At 44.5% G+C, this 15,449-nt stretch overlaps 1 protein-coding gene across 3 annotated transcripts in view; it reads right to left on the bottom strand.

The window, feature by feature from the left end:
- Positions 1-15,449, bottom strand: part of GOLM1 (golgi membrane protein 1) — a 160,344-nt gene that overhangs the window by 81,246 nt on the left and 63,649 nt on the right. The window lies entirely within an intron of this gene.

Genomic DNA, 15,449 nt, shown 5'->3' with positions numbered 1-15,449 from the left:
ATGCCCACCTGTGTGCAATCTAAGTGTCACATGATCTGTCATTACATATACACATCTTTTTGAAAGGCCCCAGAGGCTGAAACACCTAAGCAAGAGGCACCACTAACCAAATACTGCCATGAAGACCAAGGAACTCTCCAAACAAGTAAGGGACAATGTTGTTGAGAAGTACAAGTCAGGGTTAGGTTATATAAAAAAAAAAAAAAAAAAAAAAAGTATCCAAATCTTTAAAGATCCCTAGGAGCACCATCAAATCTATCATAACCAAATGGAAAGAACAAGGCACAAACCTGCCAAGAGACAGCCGCACACCAAAACTCACGGACCGGGCAAGGAGGGCATTAAATCAGAGAGGCAGCACAGAGACCTAAAGTAACCCTGGAGAAGCTCCAGAGTTCCACAGCAGAGACTGGAGTATCTGTACATAGGACGACAATAAGCCGTACGCTCCAGAGAGTTGGGCTTTATGGCAGAGCGGCCAGAAGAAAGCCATTACTTTCAGCAAAAAACAAAATAGCACGTTCTGAGTTTGCGAAAAGGTATGTGGGAGACTCCCAAAATGTATGGAGGAAGGTGCTCTGGTCTGATGAGACTAAAATTGAACTTTTTGGCCATCAAAGAAAATGCTATGTCTGGCACAAACCCAACACATCACCCGAAGAACACCATCCCCACAGTAAAACATGGTGGTGGCAGCATCATGCTGGGGGGATGTTTTTCAGCAGTACTGGGAAACTGGTCAGAGTTGAGGGAAAGATGGATGGTGTTAAATACAGGGATATTCTTGAGCAAAACCTGTACCACTGAGTGTGATTTGAGGCTAGGACGGAGGTTCACCTTCCAGCAGGACAATGGCCCCAAACACACTGCTAAAAGCAACACTTGAGTGGTTTAAGGGGAAACATGCAAATGTGTTGGAATGGCCTAGATAAAGCCCAGACCTCAATCCAATAGAGGATCTGTGGTCAGACTTAAAGATTACTGTGCACGAGCGCAAACCATCTAGCTTGAAGTAGCTGGAGCAGTTTTGCAAGGAGGAATGGGAAAAAATCCCAGTGGTAAGATGTGGCAAGCTCATAGAGACTTATCCAAAGTGACTTGGAGCTGTGATAGCCGCAAAAGGTGGCTCTACAAAGTTTTGACTTTAGGGGGGTGAATAGTTATGTAGACTTTTTCTGTTATTTTGTCCTATTTGTTGTTTGCTTCACAATAAATAATAATTTAAAAAAAAAAAAAAAAAAAAAAAAAAAAAAAAAAAAAAAGGGTACTTCGATTTTTTTACTAAAATAAATTAAAATTACAGTGCCATTATCTACATACAGAAAGAGAAGCAATAGTGTAAATGACAGTGTGTGTTTAGTATCACTTTAACATTTTAGTAATTATATTACTAAATATACTAAATATTTAAAGAGGAACTGCAGTCTGCTCACATAATTTGTAATAAAAACATCTTTGGGCTCTTTCACACGGGGAGGATCAGTGATGATCCGCCCCGTGAACACCCGCTTGCTCAGTGGGGATCGCTCCGCCGATCCCCGCTGAGCAGGAAGATGACAGGTCCATCGCTGCACACTGTGCAGCGACGGACCTGTCAGAGCGCCGCTCTCCCCTATGGGGGATCGGATGATGACAGACCGTAGTGTCCGTCGTCACCCGATCCGATAACGGATGGAAAAGTAGGGTTTTCCTCCGTTACACTTTTCGGATCGGAGCGGGTTGGATGTCAGCGGACATGTCACCGCTGACATCCGACGCTCCATAGGGATACATGTATGTCCGTTTTTCATCCGAAAACGGAAGGATGAAAAAGCGGACATACGGATCCCCCATGTGAAAGAGCCCTTAGCCATACTGAAGCTTCCCTCCAACCACTTTGCATATTATTTTTATATATACTGTAATTCTGTACTTGCCAAATATGCTGCATAAATCTCCCTCCTCTAAGTCTGGCTGCAGCCATTTTAACTGGGCAGCGGAACCTTCTGCCTGTGCACTTCCTGGATTTACACAGTCACACATCTCCAGCTCTGCAGCTCTCATTGGCCCTCTTATGACTCATCCCCTCTCCCTTCCTGGTAAACTCACAAGAGTGAGAGCGAGAGTGCTGTGCATGATGTCAGAAGCCTAGGCTAATGACCAGGCAAAAAAAAAAAAAAAAAAAAAAAAAAAAAAAAAACACAGACGTGGGCTGTATAAAAGGCATTTCCTGGTGCCTCCATGGCAGCATACTGGTGATAGAGCTCTGCCTTGACTCCTCCCTCAGGATTAGTGAATAGCATAAATTAAAGGCATAGTTCCTCCCCCAACATTCTCCTTTTTTTCCCTCATACCTCTTGTGCTGGTGAAGAGTAGCAGTACGTCCATACCTCTGCCTTTGGCAGCATCCGCCGGGTTTAGCCTTTCCCGTGCGCAGTCCCTGTTCTTGGGCCGCTCACAGCGCTGATAAGACTGGGAACCCCTCTGTGGATCTGTTGGGGTCTTTCGCAGAGTTTCCTCACAGGAACGCAGTCTGCCACCATATCCTATGATGAATGCGAAGGCATCGCAAAAGGATCATCTCCCATTTTCCCAGGCTTGTGGTTTTCATTTTTTTTTTTTTATAAAAGGAAGAAGGAAGCATATGTTTTTTCTCTTCTCCCCTCCCCTTTTAAAAGAAAAAGTTTGTTTTTACTTTTACCGTCCCCGCCGCCGTATTGCGCATGCGCGATCTGGGGTGAGGTAGAGATCCGTCTGTTGGCAGTTTTCTCTATGCTTCTCAGCGCCGGCTCTACTGCGCATGCGCGGTCACTTGGCGCTTCGGCGGCCATTTTAGTTTCTGAAAAAAAACAAAAAACGCCATTTCCCCTTTCTTGCTATATTTCCGCAGCTGATCCTTATGCCCAACTCCGCAATGAGCCATTCATCTCGCAACAAAGATCCTCACACTTCTATTAGGTATGGGACCAACAATACGAGAGTATAAAAAAAATTAATACAAAAAAGTGTGCTCGCTGGCCTAACACGGATTTCTTAAATCATAGCCCTGTCCACTCCAAGAGGTTCAGAAAATCCTCAAGGCACCGCGACGACGACAGCCCAGGCTGCAGGTCTCTTTCTTCACACCACCGGTCCCACTCATCAGGACGTAGGTCCCATTCTTCACGTCATAGATCAAGATCCAGAAGACTGGATCGGTCCCCCTCTCCTAGATCCTATACAAAGAAGAAATGCTGGACTTGTGGGGCTAAGCCGCTGCTGAACAAAGTGGTCTGTAAGGACCGTTTTGCGGACTATGCATCCAGCCGCGAGTTAGAAAGTCAACAGGTTGAGGACCTGCTCAAGAGAACAATGATGGACTCCTTCTCGGAGCTTGCGGCTTTGGTCCCCGCTCAGCCAGCCAGTCCCGCAGATGTTCCAGGTTCAGGATACAGAACCTAATCTTTCCAGTCCTTCTGCAGCCAGTACTCCTCTGCCTTCATCAGGCCGTCCGGCTAGAGATTCTCCACCTGAGGACCTTTTGGGGGACTCTTCAGATGAGTCAGATCCTTCTGGCTTCAGTAATTCCTTGGTGAAACCGTTCATCCAGGCAGTCAGAGCTGCGATAGCCTGGGAGGACGCAGAAGAACCTCCCCAAGAAGCAAAAAGCTACTTCCCATTTATCAAAAGGAAGCAGGTTTTCTTCCCGTTGATGGGCGAAATTAGTCAAGTCATTCAAAATGAGTGGTCAAAGACTGATAAACTTTCGTTGGGCCGCTTCAATAAACTGTATCCCTTACCAGAGTCGGGAACGCAGTCGTTAAACTCAATGCCAGTGGTGGATACATCAGTGGTGCGACTCGCCAAAAAATATAACTCTGCCAATGGAGGATTACGATTCCTTCAAGGATCCTCTTGACAGACGAATCGACCTGGACCTATAGGTGGAGCTACTTAGCCGCAGGGAAGGCATTATTTGGAGACCAGATGGATTAAACCATCTCCAGATTGTCGTCAGGAGGAAAATCCGGTATGCTTCCCCAAGACAGAAGGATGTGAAGATCCAGAGGGGGCTCTTTTAGGTTCCGCCAGGTGAATCCTAGGGATTTTAGACAATCAAGGCAGCCTAGAGACAGCAGAAGAACCTGAAAGGGCACTCAGGCATCCTTTTTGAACAGAAAGATGAAGGCCCTTCCGTCTCCACAGGAGCAGAAGCAGTCCTTTTGATGCCAGATTAGCCCAGACACTCCCAGTGGGAGCCAGGCTAAAGTTCTTTTTTCCAGTCTGGGCCGACCAATGCCAGGATTCCTGGGTCCTGTCCACAATTCAATGGGGGCACTTTTGGAGTTTCTCTCAGCCTCCACCTCAGAATTCTTTCAAAAGAACAGAGATTCCAGCCTTTCCGCTGAAGGCTCAAGCCCTAAAACACTTCATATCCTCACTCCAGCTTCAGTGGGCAGCTGTGCCGGTTCCCTTGGCAGAGCGCTTCGCAGGCTTCTACTCCACCCTATTTCTGGTCCCAAAGAGAACAGGTGGGTGGAGGCCTGTGATTGATCTAAAGAGGCTCAACAGGCACATACACACCAAAAGCTTCAAAATGAATTACATGCAAACAATTATTCAGGCAGTTCAGCCATCAGATTGGATGATTTCAGTCGATCTGCAGGATGTGTACCTACTGCTTGCCTTTCAAAAGTATCTAAGATTTGCAGTAGGACGGACCCACCTGCAGTTTCAAGCCCTGCCCTTCGGTCTGTGCACCTCCCCCAGGGTATTCACCAAGATTCTAATATCTGCTCTGGTTCCCCTGCGGGAGAGGGATTTGAGGATATACCACTATTTAGGCGACATCCTCCTCCTAGCAAGCAGTCCAGATCAGTTGGTATATCACCGAGAGACATTCTTCTCCAGTCCCTGAGAGAGCTAGGGTGGCTGATAAACTCTGAAAAAAGTCAGCTTGCACCTACACAGCGGATGATCTACCTAGGTGCAATGTTCAACACTCAGGAGGGGACCGTATCATTACCATCTCCGAAGATGAGGATCATCATCCAGAGAATGGTCAAGATCATCTGGAGCCCGTATTTAACGGCATCACAATGTCTGAGCCTCATTGGCACAAGGTCTGCCTGCATACCGATGATTCCTTGGGCCCATTGGCACTTGAGGTATTTCCAGATGGGTTTCTTGGTGCAGTGGAACAAACAACGACTCTCTTAGACGATCCTGCTGACGGGAGCAATGCACAGGAGTCTATATTGGTGGACCTTTCCGGAAAACCTCGTCATCTGGGCTCCCTCCCCTGGATCACAATTACGTCCGACGCAAGCGGACAAGGCTTGGGTTGTAAAATTAATCCAGAAGGCCTACAGGGTGAAGAATATGGAGCCTCCATCCCGAGTGAATGTTCATTCTACAAGGGCAGTCTCAACTTCCTGGGCAGCAAGGGCTAATGTTTCATTAGAGACGGTGTGTAGGACCGCCACCTGGTCTTCTCACAATACTTTCCTCAGACACTACCATATTGATCCAGGAGCTCTCACGACTGTTGAGTTCGGAAGGAGGGCAGTTCAGGCTGCAATGTCCCTTTCTAATTAAACATTTTTTGTTAAGCATTATCCCACCCGTGTCAGCTAGTTCTTTATCACCAGTATGCTGCCATGGAGGCACCAGGAAAAAACAGAAAATTGTATCATACTTACCGTAATTTTCCTTTCCTGGTGCCTATCCATGGCAGCATACGCTCCCACCCTCGGTATGCTATTTTACGGAGAATGTTGGGGGAGGGACTATGCCTTTAATTTATGCTATTCACTAGTCCTGAGGGAGGAGTCGAGGCGGAGCTCTATCACCAGTATGCTGCCATGGATAGGCACCAGGAAAGGAAAATTATGGTAAGTATGATACAATTTTCTGTTTTACTGGCAGAAAATTTTTTTTTCAAAAGTGTTTTTCTATCCAAAGTTAAAACAAGGGCAGAAGATTTAAATAGATCGAAAGTTGAGAAAAAAAATATATAATAATAATAATAATAATAATAATAATAATAATAATCCGCTTTAAAATGGTTGGGAGAACAAAAATTAGAAAAGTAACGCTTTCCAGTTTTGTTTTTGAATTATTACTTCTATTAGGAAAGGGAAAGATCAGGCCACCCAGCCTGATCTAATGTCAACTTGTTCTTTGCCCACACAAAGAAAAGCAATATTTATTTTATGTATTACACGTACTTCTATAGCGCCGTCAATTTACACAGCACTTTACATATACAGTATATTGTACATTCACATCAGTCTCTGCCCTCAAGGAACTTATAATCTAAGGTCCCTAACTCACATTCATACATACACATACTAGGGCCAATTTAGACAGGAGCCAGTTAACCTACCAGCATGTCTTTGGAGTGTGGAAGGAAACCAGAGTATCCAGAAGAAACCCACACAGGCACAGGGAGAACATGCAAACTCCATGCAGGTAGTGTCATGGTTGGAATTTCGAACCGACAACCCTAATGCTGTTAGGCAGAAGTGCTAACCACTTACAGTGCATCTGGAAAGTATTCACAGCGCTTCACTTTTTCCACATTTTGTTATGCCAAAATTGATGACATTAATTTTCTTCAAAATCCTACAAAACAATACCCCATAATGACAATGGGAAAGAAGTTTGAATTCTTTGCAAATGTATAAAAAAAGAAAAAAAATTATCCCATGTACAGAAGTATTCACAGCCTTTGCTCACTACTTTGTTGAAGCACCTTTGGCACCAGTTACAGCTTCAAGTCTTTTTGAGTATGATGCTACAAGCTTGGCACACCTATTTTTGGGTTGTTTCTGGATGGGGAGAATTAGTGCACACCCTTGTTTAGCTCTCTCCAGAGATGTTCTATTGGGTTCAAGTCTGGGCGACTCAAGGACATTCTCAGAGTTGTCCCATAGTCACTCCTTTGTGATCTTGGCTGTGTGCTTAGGGTCGTTGTCCTGTTGGAAGATGAACCTTCGCCCAAGTCTGAGGTCCATAGCAGGTTTTCATCAAGGATGTCTCTGTACATTGCTGCATTCATCTTTCCCTTGATCCTGACGAGTCCCCCAGTTTCTGCCGCTGAAAAACATCCCCACGGCATGATGCTGCCACCACCATGCTTCACTGTAGGGATAGTATTGGCCAAGTGATGAGTGGTGTATAGTTTCCTCCAGACATGACACTTGCCATTCAGGCCAAAGAGTTCAGTCTTTCTTTCATCACTAGAGAACTTTCTCATGCTCTGAGAGTCCTTCAGGTGCCTTTTGGCAAACTCCCGAGTGGCTTCTGTCTGGCCACTCTACCATACAGGCCCGATTGGTGGAGTGCTGCAGAGATGGTTGTTCTTCTGGAAGGTTCTCCCCTCTCCACAGAGAAACGCTGGCGCTCTGTCAAAGTGACCACTGGGTTCGTTGTCACCTCCCTGAATAAGGCTCTTCTCCCCTGTACGCTCAGTTTGGCCAGGCGACTCGCTCTAGGAAGAGTCCTGATGGTTCCAAACTTCTTCCATTTACAGATGATGGAAGTCACTGTGCTCATTGGGACCTTCAATGCTGCAGACATTTTTCTGTATCCGTCCCCAGATTTGTGCCTCAATACAATCCTGTCTCAGAGGTCTACAGACAATTCCTTGGACTTCATGGCTTCATTTGTGCTCGGACATGCACTTTTAACTGTGGGACCTTATATAGACCGCTGTGTGCCTTTCAAAATCTTGTCCAATCAACTGAATTTACCACAGATGGACTCCAATCAAGTTGTAGAAACATCTCAGGGATGATCAGTGGAAACAGGATGCACCTGAGCTCAATTTTGAGTGTCATGGCAAAGGCTGTGAATACTTACAGTATCTCACAAAAGTGAGTACAACCCTCACATTTTTTGTAAATATTTTATAATATATATCCTTTTCATGTGACAATGCTGAAGAAATGACACTTTGCTACAGCGTAATGTAGTGAGTATACAGCTTATATAACCCTCACACAGCCATAAATGTCTAAACTGCTGGCCACAAAAGTGAGTACGCTCCTAAGTGAAAATGCCCAAATTGGGCCAAAAGTGTCAATATTTTGTGTGGCCACCCTTATTTTACAAAACTGCCTTAAGCCTCTTGGGCATGGAGTTCACCAGTGCTTCACAGGTTGCCACTAGAGTCCTCTTCCACTCTTTCATGACGACCTCGTGGGAGCTGGTGGATGTTAGAGACCTTGCACTCCTCCACAGATGCTCAATAGGGTTTAGGTTTGGAGACATGCTTGGCCAGTCCATCACTTTTACCGTCAGCTTCTTTAGCAAGGCAGTGGTCGTCTTGGAGTCGTTATGTTGGAATAGTGCTCTGCGGCCCAGTCTCCGAACGGAGGGGGATCATGCTCTGCTTCAATAAGTCACAGTACATATTGGCATTCATGGTTCCCTCAATGAACTTTAGCGTCCCAGTGCTGGCAGCACTCATGCAGCCCCAGATCATGACACTCCCACCACCATGCTTGACTGTAGGCAAGGCACACTTGTCTTTGTACTCCTCACCTGGTTGCCGCCACACATGCTTGACACTATCTGAACCAAAAACATTTATCTTGGTCTCATCAGACCACAGAACATGGTTCCAGTAATCCATGTCCTTAGTCTGCTTTTCAGCTCGCGGGCTCTCTTTAAATCATCTTTAGAAGAGGCTTCCTTCTGGGACGAAAGCCATGCAGACCAATTTGATGCAGTGTATGATCTGAGCTCCGACAGGCTGACCCCCCACCCCTTCAACCTCTGCAGCAATGCTGGCAGCACTCAAACATCAATTTCCCAAAGACAACCGCTGGATATGACCCTGAGCATGTGCAGTCAACTTCTTTGGTCGACCATGGCGAGGCCTGTTCCTAGTGGAACCTGTCCTGTATAACTGCTATATGTTCTTGGCCAACGTGCTGCAGCTCAGTGTCAGGGTTTTGGCAATCTTCTTATAGCCTAGGCCATCTTTATGTAGAGCAACAATTTTTTTTTCAGATCCTCAGAGAGTTCTTTGCCATGGAGGTGCCATGTTGAACTTCCAGTGACCAGTATGAGAGTGATATCAAATTTAACACACCTGCTCCCCATTCACCCCTGAGACCTTGTAACACTAACGCGTCACATGACACCGGGGAGGGAAAATAGCTAATTGGGCCCAAATTGGACATCTTCACTTAGGGGTGTACTCACTTTTGTTGCCAGCAGTTTAGAGATTAATGGCGGTGTTTCAAGTTATTTTGAGGGGACAGCAAATTTACACTGTTATACAAGCTGTACACTCACTACTTTACATTGTAGCAAAGTGTCATTTCTTCAGTCTTGTCACATGAAAAGCTATAATAACATAATTACAAAAATGTGACAGGTGTACTCACTTTTACGAGATACTGTGTGTACATGTGATTTTTTAAAATTTTTTAATAAATTTGCAAAGATTTCAAACAAACTTCTTTCACGTTACCATTATGGGGTATCGTTTCTAGAATTTTGGAGGAAAATAATGAATTTAATCTATTTTGGAATAAGGCTGTAACATAACAAAATGTGGAAAAAGTGAAGCGCTGTGAATTCTTTCCTGATTATTTAATGCTGGCCACACCAGAATCACATACCCCTTCTCATAACTGCTCAAGCAGAGGAAAGATACGTTTCTAAAAAGGTATGGGGGAACATATGCCATGCAGGCAGGGCCGGCCCTACCAAGGGACCCAATGGGACCATGACTCCAGGCGGCATTTAACAGGGGGCGGCAGCCAGGCCGGCAACAAGTTACTGCCAGGAATCCCGGATCAGTCAGCAAGACTCTCAGGAGCAGAGCGGAGCGGATGCTGGTCGGCTGTGCACTGTCTCCTGCACTGGTTGTTAGAATCTTCCATCTCCAGCGTGAGGGAAGGAAGGGTCTGAGGAGAGCCGCCTGTGCAGCTGTGCCCGGGCAGCCTCTTTGCCTATCTGAAAAACAAGGTGAGTTAGGTTGGTTGGTAGTACAACTGATCTTTCTATTGTACCCATGTTTTCCCTGGAAACACTTTGATGAGGCCTTTTCTTCTGTACTGTTTGTAAATGATCATGCAGATTTACAATGAAACATGCTTTTTGCATACAAACTATAAAATTATTTGTATGATTTTGATGGCTTCTAATCAAGATGCAATAGTGGTGAATTTTATTGGGAACGGGCATAAAAGAGCTTAATTACTGCTGTGCTTCAACTCCCTCTCTGTGCAAGATAGATCAGATTGTCAGTAAGGCTACTTTCACACTGAGGCGTTGCGGCGCTTTACCGTAATTTTTGCAGCGCTTTTCGGCCCACTAGTGGCCGAAAAAGGGTTAAAACCGCCGGCAAAGCGCCGCTGCAGCGGCGGTTCGGAAGCGCTGCCCATTGATTTCAATGGGCAGGGCGCTTTAGGAGCAGTGCATTCACCGCTCCTACAGAGCCTCAAAGATTTAATTTAATTTTCAATTAGGATATAAAATAATGCATGTGGGGGCCTTTTGGTGGGCGTGATTTTTTTTTTTTTTTTTGGGGGGGGGCAGCATTTCATTCTTGGTGCCAGGCAGCACCATGTCTTGGGCCGGCACTGCATGCAGGGTAACATTTAAATGTGAACCTGTGCTTTGTCCACTCCCCAGGTGACAGCACTAGTGCTTGATGACTGGATTTTCAGGTACCCATTGCGGTTACATGGGGGCAAGCAAGGAGAGAGTGTCTGGACACAGTGTAGGTTCAGATTTAGCCTGCATTCATGTATGAGCAGAACATGTTTCTATGGATTTTGAAACTTCTCTTGTGTTTGACAAGCTTTGCGCAAGTATTATTTCACATGTATCAAGCTTCAGGTATTTCATTCCTGGGCTGTGCAAGGGGAGGCGAAAAAAAAAACAAAAAAAAAACAAAAAAAAAAAAAAAACGCATGCATCAAACATTTACCATCGCCCATTGAAATCTATGCAGGGAAAATGCCTGAATAAAAAAAACAAGGGAGTACTTTTTTTTAGCACAGGTGATTGTATAGGTAGAGAGCATAGGGCGGCTGAGCAAATAGAGAATGGAACTCTGCATCTTGAGCAAAGTCAGGTGGCCACTCAAATAAGTGCAAGAAAAAAAAAAAAAAAAAAAAATTTTTTAGGTAAGACCCTGTTCTGTTGCCCTTTACAAACTTTCGGATCATTAAAAAGCAGAACTCCAGGCAAAACCTTTTTTCCATGTCCTTGCTGCTGATCTCCTACCTTCACCAACTATGCTATTCGTGTTCTTCTGAGCTCTGTAGCTGGCTGCTATTTCTCCAAAATCACTGGGATGACACAGCGGGGATCTCTCGCTGTGACAAGTATTGTATGCGAAATACCGACCTCTAATGTCCTACCTCCATTGTGATTGACAGCGCACTGTTCCAATGCAGGCAGGAAATTACAGAAATCATCATTTCACATACAATGCAATACCTGTCACAGCGGGATACCCCCCACTCTGTCATCCCGATGATTTCTGATAACGAACCCCATGCGGCACTGGTGGTCCTTGACAAGTTGCACTGGTTTGCATTTATATTAAATTTTTTGAATCACAGAGCTGACTTGCTGAAAATTCAAATCAGACAGGTCTCAAATGGTAAGAAACTCAAAAAATGTAATGACTGTTTAGTTGTGTGTATACTAATCCCCAGAGTTCTGCTTTAAGAAGACAACATAAATCTCAAAACAATAACTGCATATGGGCACCAAGACTCTTTAAATAAAACAACATCTAAGCATTTAACAATTTGGTAGAAAAGTCAAGGAAGGCCAATATATAGATCGACTAAAAACAAAAAATTATAAACTGTACACTAGTCAACAGAAAGATGTGTATGGTTTTTTTAAAGGGTCTGTCTAACTTTGTTGTTGCAGAATCTTCAGCAGAGCAATTGCAACATACACATTGACCATCTTTTGTGGTATAGAGAAGCTTTAAACAGACTTTGGGTAACTTAGAGGCATTTTAGGACAGTGGTTCTGATGGGTGGGTACATGCAGGGTTGGAGAGCTCTTATATAAAGACATATTTGGGAAACTACATATGGGGGCTGCCTTTCAGTGAAAGAAGGCAGTGGCAGGAGTGTAGAAACTGTAAAGTGGAAGTTTAGGAAGAACATTTATTTATTTTTTGTTTTGTGCTCCATACAAAAGGGGTTATGAAGAAAACTAGGAAGAGAAACCAGCAAAGGCGTAGGAATAGAATACTGGAGACCCTTGCCACATCCCAAAATATGCAAGAAAAATGGGAGGTAAATGCCCCAGGGATTGTACAGGCAAGGGGAAGGGTACACCAGATTTTTAAATAAGTAACAATGTATAAAAGTACAACATTTATTGAATATAGATAAACAGAAGATTCTGCTTATCTATATTCAATAAATTTTATACTTTTATACATTAGGTTACTTATTTAAAAATCTGATGTACCCTTCCCCTTGCCTGTACAATCCCTGGGGCATTTATCCCCATTTTTCTTGCATGCAAAAGGAGTTTCCTCTAATTATGATAATCCTAGATCTCCATTGTTTATGTGTAGAGTACAAATGAAAGCTATATTTATACCAGATGTTAGTCAGTGCTCTTTATCCAGCTCTGTGACTCAGAGTTCCAGCTCTCCTACATTGAAGGGAGCATGTTGTACACATGTTGTGCTCTCCCATTGTCTATTCACAGAACATCTTGCATTCTGTAATAAGAAAACCCAGGCTTTTTTGTGAATGGACAACACAATTCCTGAGCCACAGTGCCAGAAGAACAGTGCTGTAATAGCCAGTATAAATGGACCTAGCATTTTTACACTAGACAGCAGAAATGAAGACTTATGATGGCCATAAAGGGATTGAAAACCAACTGTTTTCTGTGTGGCAGTCACCATTCTGTCATTAGACTAACTTTTGTCGATCAGCTATTGCAGCTACTGATCAGTGTATTCTGACAGCGAAGAGTCCTGCTGTCAGAATACAATGTCCCGACAGGAGGGGGCATGAACTGCATATGTTCATCTACCTCATTTGTTTGGATGGGAGACTTTGTTTTTTCGTTCAGCCTGTTGGCTGGAGATAAATATGTAGGCCAGTGTTTACCTCTGCCCCTCATTCTGATATTTTAGCTCCAAGACTGAGTCACAGATACATGACAAGTAGATCAATAAGCAATTCTAATTTTTTTTTTACTTTAAAGTGGTTCTAAAAGGCTGAAGGTTTTTTTACCTTCATGCATAGGAGAAAAAAAAAAAAAAAAAAAAAACCCCACAAAAAACTAACACACAACACAACACAACCTTCAGGCTGGGTTCACACTGTAACCCACTGCGGATCGCACAGGAGCGCTGTCCGTCTCTGTTCCCCGTTTCAGGGAGGAATCAGGGCCGATTCTATGCCTGAATTCGGCCCTGAAATGGAGCCAAAGACGCACAGTGCAGCGCGCTCTCCAGCCGCAACGGAGATATGTGAACCAGCTCCATAGGGAGCCAGGCACATTCTCCTGCTATGAGAATTGGATGCGGGGAAACCCACATCTAATTCGCATAGGTGTGAACCCAGCCTCAGTGTGTAGCTCTCCCCCCAGCCCCACCTTATACTTTCCTGACCCCGATCTAGCGATGTGCAACAAGAGCAGTGGCTCTCCCAACTCTCTCCCTCCTCATTTGCTCAGACAATCACAGCCAGTGATGAGGGTGTGGGGGGCAGGGCTGAGCCACGTTCTGTGTGGATTATGGACAGAGCGGGGCTCAGGAGCAAGCACGCACGAGTGCCCCCATAGCAAGAGGCTTGTTATGGGGGCACTTGGCAGGAAAAGCGGAGGGGAAAAAGCTAGGAGTGCTGGCAGGGGACCCAAGTGGAGGTTTGGGGCTGCTCTGTGCAAAAACATTGCACAATGTATGTATAACATGTTTTTTTTTTTTTTCTGGCCCATATCTTCCTATAGGGTACCAGCAGAAAGGAAAATTTTTAACCTTATACCTTGCTTCTGCAGACACCCTCCATGCTGTAAGGCCAGCTCCCATAGCCTCTTCTCTAAAGCCTTGTACACACCACTAGTTTATTTTTTCATTTTTTCTGTGTGCAGCAGCCCCCCTCCCCCCTAATACTTACCTGAGGTCCCTCTACCTCAAACGATATTGCAGGAGTGTCTCAGCCATCCGGGACTCCCCTCTTCATTGGCTGAGACAGCAGCCCGGCACCAATGGCTCCCACTGCGGTCAAAGTCAGTCAGCCAGCCAGCCAGCCAGCCAATGAGAATAGAAGGGGGGCGGGGCCCGGCCGAAGCTCCATGTCTGAATGGACACATGGAGCTGTGACTCAGCTCGGGGTGCCCCCACAACAGGGAGGGGCCAGGAGCACAGAAGAGGGACCCAAGAAGAGGAGAATCCAGACTGCTCTGTGCAAGTCCACTTCCACAGGGCAAGTAAATATAACTTTTTTTTATTAAAAATAACAAAGACTTTACAATCACTTTAACCCTTGCAGTGTTTGTTTTCCTGAAATTCAGCTTTAATGTGCTGCATTTTTGTTCTGGATCAATGATCTTTTCAGAAAAAAGGTCAACTGACAGGTGTATGATAAAGTGGTTGTTCTTTGTTCACAAGCAAAATATTACAATAGGTACAATATATTTATAAAAGACAAATGACAAACTTTAATAGGGTTACATTATATTTCCACCTTATATGCAGATGATGCTGAGTGGAGGTATGTTATTTATCTTTATTTTTTAATATATATGTGTGTTTAACACATATCAGATTTCTTTCGTGACAAGTTTTGAAAAATGCAAGTTATATTACCTAGCCCCTTTGAATAAGACAATGACTATTTGGCTCAACAAAAGCCCAAATTACTCAGCATTAATAACATTTAACATCGTGCACACTGTTCTAATGGGTGTGCTACCAATTGAGTAGTCAGCAGAATATCTGATGTCATTCTTGGCTGCCAGACATCTCTCTAAAAGCAGCTTAACTGCACTCAAGACGGTTATTCTCTAAGTTTCCTATTCATATACTGGAACAGAAGTGCCCACATTCTAAAGCTCCTGTCAGGTATAAGCTTTCTCAGGTCAGACTTTCTTAAAAGAAAACCCCAATTCCAACCGCATAACAAAATCCACTATGAATACATATGTACACAGCCCCCTATGCTCATTTCATGTTGCAATCATTTTCCATGAGCTGTGTTTTAAAATGTGGCAGGTCACAAAAGTTGCACACATGTACCCCTGTTACCAGAAAGCACACAATTTCTATAGCTGCAGTTAAAGTGATTGTAAAGGTTTTTTTTTTTGTTTTTTTTACAAACATGTCATACTTACCTGCTCTGTGCAAGGATTTTGCACAGAGCGGTCCGATACGCCTTTACTGGGGTCCCCCAGCTGCGCTCCTGGCTCCTCCTCTTCACCGGGTGCCCCCACGGAAAGCAGCTTTCCAGGGCTCCCGAGTCCTGCTGCGTCCA

Source organism: Aquarana catesbeiana, linkage group LG01 (assembly GCF_042186555.1).
Source record: "Aquarana catesbeiana isolate 2022-GZ linkage group LG01, ASM4218655v1, whole genome shotgun sequence".
Classification (NCBI taxonomy): domain Eukaryota; kingdom Metazoa; phylum Chordata; class Amphibia; order Anura; family Ranidae; genus Aquarana; species Aquarana catesbeiana.
This window is presented reverse-complemented; position numbering and strand designations above follow the sequence as displayed.